This window comes from Nomascus leucogenys, chromosome 5, assembly GCF_006542625.1.
Source record: "Nomascus leucogenys isolate Asia chromosome 5, Asia_NLE_v1, whole genome shotgun sequence".
Lineage (NCBI taxonomy): Eukaryota > Metazoa > Chordata > Mammalia > Primates > Hylobatidae > Nomascus > Nomascus leucogenys.
In genome coordinates, this window is record NC_044385.1 from 10104585 (window position 1) to 10111977 (window position 7393).

A 7393-nucleotide genomic window follows, 5' to 3' on the forward strand; every position below is an offset into this window, starting at 1 on the left:
TTTTAGGTGATCATAGAGCTTGCTATTATTTGTAGATCTCTTCAGCAATACTACATAAACTAATATTTAGTTTAGCTAAGAAGTAAAATGATTAGTAATGTAAAAATTAACACTTACAGAAATTAACCTAAGGAATGACTGGTGGGTTTGCCAAAATATCAAGTAAATTTTTGTTTCTAAAGCATATTTAATATAGACACAGATTACCAACTCTCTCAGCCCCTTTACCTTGTGTAGAGGATTGTTCATTCTTTTTGGACTAAATTATAGTCATGGCGAGTGTGTGTTTACTACAATCTTGCCTGATCTTACTCATTTCACTTCCTTGAGTCAAATTTGTCTATAACCAAGCTAAGGAATAGCACTCTGCCTCTTTGGGTTTTGTTTTGTTTTTGAGGGCTTTTTGTTTTGTTACTAAATTGAAGTCCTAAATAAGAAATTATTTGTCCTCTAACAAGGGAGGATGAACTTGCTGACACTTGGCTATGTATTTATTCTTTATATAAAAAAATCAAATTTTCTAACTACTACTCCAAAGACTGGTTGTGACTATAATATATTTTTACTTTTTTTTTTTTTTTGAGACGGAGTCTCGTTCTGTTGCCCAGGCTGGAGTGCAGTGGCACGATCTCAGCTCACTGTAACCTCTGCCTCCCGGGTTCCAGTGATATCCTGCCTCAGCCTCCCTAGTAGCTGGGATTACAGCCGTGCGCCACCATGCCCAGTTAATTTTTGTATTTTTAGTAGAGACGGGGTTTCACCGTGTTGGTCACCCAACCTCGGCCTCCCAAAGTGCTGGGATTACAGGCATGAGCCACTGCGCCCGGCCCATTTTTACTAATTTTTGATACCTAACTTGTATAGGAAGTACTATTTCTCATAGGCTATTTTTTTTTTACATTTTAAGTGTATTACTTTGAAATCACAATGTTTTCTCCCTTTGACATGCTAACACTTAGTAAGCACTGGCTTTATTGAAGCAGCTTTTTATAAGCATACTTCATTTTTTGAACCTATCAGTAATTAGCTTAATATAGAAAGTTACAAAAAGCTCCATATTGTATCCATTTGACTCAGGGAGATTCCTTTGCCTTACCTTTCTTAAAACTCCTTACTGCTGATCAAAGTTTAAGCACCCATCCTTTTGTAATAAAATATTGGATGATGATTTATCTGGTTCAAGGAAGAGGCACTATACAGTTATCTATTGAGAAATTATTTTGCAGTAGCTTTGGTGAGGCTGTCCCATCTGTACAGTACACAGGCAGGCATTATCGCCCTTCACCTACTCTCAAAATAGTGGCAACTTGGCATTCATTCCGGTGATATTGGACCTTGTTTTATAGCTGAATGTATAAAAAAGATTCAAGAGAGGTGAGGTTCGTTCCTTCCAGCGAATGGTGGACCAAGTGGTGCAGAGTGGAGGGCTAACAGAGGAAAGAGCTTCATTCTTCAAAACAGAGTGATGAAAAACACATTCTGAACTGCAAAGTATTTTCATTTTTATTTATTCTCTTCATTGTTTTTTATTTATCCAGTGATTACACTTGGCCATTTATCTAGACATTCAAGGAAGGCAGGTCTATTATGATGAAGGCAGAATTATTTTTCTCTGTAGAAAGACAGATACTACTTTATCAGGGAAGTTAGTCAAATGCAATGAAAACTGGCAAATGGATGAATGCTAGTAAAAAGTGTGATCCTACAACATGCTTTTACCTCAGTGTATGTTTATGGAAAGATCATAGCTTAAAATCTTGAGAAATTTGGGACATAAAAGTTTTTATGGTAGGCAATTCATGTAGTGTATGAATTAACATAATGGAAAACATCTGATTCTATTTTTAAAACTAACAAATCATTCCCCTTCATGTAAACACCTTGTTTCGTTTTACTTAAATGAGGAGATTGGAGTCTGAATGGAAAGTCTCGTTTTCCAAGGGATTCTGAGAAATTTTCATATTTAACAGTTGAAAGCGCTCTACTGTTCTAGTTGATAAAACTTCTCTTTTTTGATGTAGATGTGAATTTTCTATACAGTTCTACTGTCTTCTTTTACTAGGACTGTTAACTTTTGTGATAAAATTCAAATAAGATTTTATTTCTTGGTAATTCTGGCTTTCAAAATTTATCTTTAAACCCTTGAACAATCTATATATAATTAAGAGATTTCTGACATTTATTCTTACACTAAGTGAATCACCCCTAGGATTTAGGCATGTTAACTTTACTTGTGTTGTGTTTTTAATCTCTCCAGAGTTACATGTAGATAGCTTTTATTTCTGTGCACTTAAAAATCCCATTTAGAAAATACCTACAAATTAAAATGGAGAGGAAATAGAAATGTATTTTTTCATGAACATTTTGATACACATTTCATCAAGTTTATTAATTCACCAATGTCTTACATCAGTTTGAATTAAGCATTGAATTCAAAGAGAAGGGAGCATTCATTGTTGATATATATGGGCTTTTATAAACTCCATCTTTTATAAATAATCAAGTTTGGGCCACACAAATTATATTTTTATCATGGAAAAAATTTCAACTCCTCAAGGCATAATGCTGAACAGAATTGGAGTATTTTCTTTAGAATTTCTTGAAGAGGCAAATGAAAGCTTATTATTGAATACATGTATCTTCTTGGAACATCAACATCAGTATACTGTTAGCAGCTATTGTATTTAAAAATAAAGTGTATTTTTACTATCCAAAAAAACAGAAATATATATGAGTGAATTTGTACACTGCAGTGTTTTTTATAATTGCAAAACATCAGAGGAGTATTGTTTTAATTACACAAAGAAACTAAATGACCCTACATAGGAGAGTGATTGAGTAAACATCCATGTGATGTAGTATTACACATATAAAGAAGGATGAGGAAGATCTCTGTGAACGGATACCAAGTGATTCCTGTGATATGATATTAAGTGGAGAAAGTAAAGTGCCCATATTATTGTAGACTACGCCTCATGTAAGAAAAGGGTAGAATAACATAGACATGTATCTGTTCATTTCTGTAAAGAAATGCAGGAAGTATAAACCAGAAACTAAAAAGAGTAGTTACCTATGGAGGGTAGGTGTTAACACGATGGGAAAAAAAGAAGAAACAGGAATGGGTAGTGACAATTATTTGAATATTCTTGTTTCATAGCTCTAATTCTTAAAACTTCTATAAGGTTTCACATATTACAAAATATCCCAAAACATGTAAACAGTTAAATTCAGCCAGGATGGAGAAGGAAAGACTCAACATAAAATAACGCAGTAACAAATGAGCCTAAATGAATGACTACCTTAATACCACTGAAGATGTTTAGAAAGAAAAGAATTAACCAAACAAAATATCTTTGGAAAACAATGTTTTAATTGGACATTGTAAGGCTAAAGACAAAGAACTGTATACAAAAAAACTGTAATCTAATTAGTAACTTTGTTTCTCACAGGATTTTGGTTTAGCAATTCTAAAGCCATTTTATATTTATGCTAGGATTGAACAAGTAAGTAAATATAGGCGATAATTAGAGCCAAGTTTCTCATTGTTTGGGAACATATTCCTTACAAATAAAGAGTGAGGAAAGACTGGAATGAAATGTGTAGGTGGGGGTTGGAATTAGAGGTATCAATTTGAAAAGAAGCAGGATATTTTCATAGTGTCAAAGTATCTCCTCCAAGATATTTATTAATTACAAAGGGAAAAGAGAAACTTCACAATTAAGAAATCCAGCAGACACCACCTTAACTAAGTGATTAAGGTTAACATCACCAGCAGTAAGACATACGAATACAATGTGCCCTTGGTATGATATACTAAGGACAGCACAGCTTCTCTGTGACATACCTGTCAACAGTGCTGTACCTCAATCGAATCATGAGGAAACATTAGACAAAGCTAAGCTGAAGGGCGCTCTACAAAGCAGCTGACCAGCACTCTTCAAAAGTGTCAAGGCCATGAAAGACAAGGAAGGGCTGAGAAACAATCATATATTGGAGGAGATTCAGGACAAATAACAACTAAATGCTGTTTGAGAACCTGTATTGGATACCAGAATAGAAAAAGGACATTCGTGGAAAAGTTGGTGAAATTTAAATAAGGTCTATAGTTGTGTTTACGCTACTGTACCAATGTTAATTTCCTGATTTTGATCATTGTGTTGTGGTGACAAAAGATATTATTAAGGGTAGTTTGAAACTCATTTCCTTAGATACCTGTTGGCTGGTTTATAAATCAGTTTTAAAAGCTAGTCTCCACTTTTATACCCTGATTGATTTCTGGGCTTGTGAGATTTTGAGATCTAGCTCAGAGTCCTGGAAATTTCCTAAAATTCTATGGATGCAAAAGTGGAGAAGCACATAGCAGCTAAAGAGAGGAGAAATGTGAGAACAGCGGTATTATCTGCAAAACTGCATCTGTAATTTAAAGGCACTAAGACAATACACTTCATCCAAATTAATTAACTGTGCTACTGGAACCTGAAAGTCCATCGTTCGCTATTAATGCTTTTTTATTTTTAAGTCCATTGTTAGCTACATGAGCTAGACATAAAGTCTTTTGTTCTTTATTAAAATGTGAGAAAAGATAACACATGAAGTCATCATCAGCTATTAACACTTCAGTGTTTGTTTATTCATGATACTCTTTAATGTGAAGACCACATCCTTAGAATAGAATCCTGTAGGAATAGGGCTCAGGACGTTCATGCTTTAGAAAGTGAAGGATACAGGGACTTTGCTCAAACATCAACTCACTTGGATGGCATCTGACCCCGTCTGGACTAGGTGGCCATCAAGTGCTACACTCAGCCTCCTGGGATTTATATGCTATAGCATTTAAGCGCTGTCACCCTCTGTCTCCCTGACTCCCTGGTGGCAGCATTTTTCCTCCATTTTAAAAATTTTATTTTTAGAACCTAGGATGATGCCTAATAGTTACAAGATATACAATATTACATTGTCAAATGATCAAGGGAAACATTTCATAGTCCTTAATCCTTCTAGTATAAAACATCAAACAAATTTCATGTAGAATATCTCTTGGTAGCTATTAATATTGTGAAATTGTCTTTGTTTTAAACACATTCACACATTATGATTAATGTATTTTAAGCATATTTATGTGATCCATCTTTACAAATTCAATAATTCCTTTTCTAGTAAACACTAAAACCTATTAAATCAATAACATTGATTTATGTATATATATAGATTCATAACCTAAATATATTTATATTTTATACACATATTTATTTGCATGCTATAAAATACAAAATGTAGATATATTTTTCTATAACTTAATAGGTATCTTTGCCAATTCAGAAAACAAATTTCTGCCCCAGAGCTGCTCTGACTTAGGCATCTGTTTCCTTTAGGTGTCTGGTTGAGAAAGTACTCAGAGGGTAGAGGATATTTGAGCAGGGTAGAGACCCATTAGACAATTTTGTGTGGAGGTCAATACAGGAGGTAAATTGTCTACTTTGGTTAGAAGGTGCCTGGTTTATTCACTGAGACTTGATTACAACAAAAGATAGAGTCACACAGATTGGAGTGACTTGGAAAGTAAAAGAAAATGACAAATATTCAGTCTAAACTTCCAGCTACTACTCAAGAGAGCATTAGGAAATATAAACAAGAAGACCTTCATATAGGAAAAGCTTTACACAAAGTTCTTTTAAAAATAGATTTCTGGGATGGGCGTGGTGGCTCATGCCTGTAATCCTAGCACTTTGGGAGGGCAAGGCAGGTGGATCACCTGAGGTCAGGCGTTCGAAACCAGCCTGGCCAACATGACAAACCCTCATCTCTACTAAAAATACAAAAATTAGTCAGGTGTGGTGGCGGGTGCCTGTAATCCCAGCTACTCGGGAGGCTGAGGCAGGAGAATTGCTTGAACCCAGGAGGTGGAGGTTGCAGTGAGCTGAGATCCTGCCACTGCACTCCAGCCTGGGTGACACAGTCTTGACTCCATCTCAAAAAAAAAAAAAAAAAAGAATTTCCTACTTCTATCATCAAATATTCAGGTATAAAATAATTAAGTGGGTTAAATTTGCAAATCCCTCTCTTTCCACTCAGTTAGATGTAAGACCATACAAATTTAAATATCTTATGAGTTGGCTTTTAGCAAGGAAATATGAAATTGAGTATACAGTGTTCTTCTCAGCCACTAGCCTATTGTTCAGTGACCCTTCCCTGAACTGTGTTAGACATGATAAAGGTTGCAAAGAACACTGCATAGCCTCATCCATGCTCATGGTAAGGAAAAGACTGAATGTATAGCAACAAAGAATACAAACCCATATGGGAGTTAAATTCCATCACAGTCAAGCAATTGTCACCTATGCTCATCCATGCACTTTATTCACCAGGGCAGAAGCAATGAGGGGCTAAAAAAACAGATGTACAAATATTCAAGTCTAAGCTTCATGCCAACCTCCTCTAAAAAAATTCTCCCTCTCTAAAAGTTTGCTTAACTATCTAATCCAGTTCCCTTTATTATCAGCCCCCTTTAATTTCCACCATCCCTTTATCTTTCCACATAATTATTTTATCAATGAATATTTGATGACAGTTTGCAAGAAATCCATTTTCAAAAGCTCTTTTCAGAATATGCTTGTGAGTTTAATAATCTTAATGGGGTAAGCCTATTTTTAAGCTGAATAGCTCAAAGCCTTATTATCAATTCAAGTATGCTTATTTATTTATTTGGAATCACATTTCAGCAAGAAGAGTCTCTTAGAGGCCTTTCCTCATTTTTCTGAGCTGTAATTGCAATATTTCCGATGTTGAAAACTAAAATCAAGTTTAAATAATTTTGGAAGTGTAACTTTTTTCTAGCATAATTTTTTTATTTCATATCGTTATAAAATGTAACCACAAATGCTGCATCCTTATACAGATAAAGTAATTGTTGGGTGTAGCATTGCTATTGCATTTAAAAGAGCTTATGTCCATAAATGAAGACACCTTATAGGATGTAAACTGTTCTTTTAAAAATGCAACAATTTTTTAGGATGTAGTTAGCTGTATATAGCCAACAAAATTGAGTACAGTGGCTCTTTTTGTGCCTTTGTACAATAGACCATAACATTCTGAGACAAAGTCAAGCGGCAGGGGGAAGGGTTGGAGGATGAGAGAATGGAGGGTAGTTGGTAGAGGATATTAAGGGGAGGTAGGGTCTGAAATCAAAAGACAGGAAGACCTGAACAATGAGTTGTAGGAGCTCTCAGATAACTTTGGAAAACATACACATGAATCCTTGTAGTATGAGGTAAACTCCATATATAGAACAGGCTACCCAATGCATGTGAGGCGTGTTGCATATTCTTTTCCTAATCAAACCTGCCTTTTCTTCTTTTCACTTATGCCTGTTGTGAAGATTCAGAGTCACCACAGA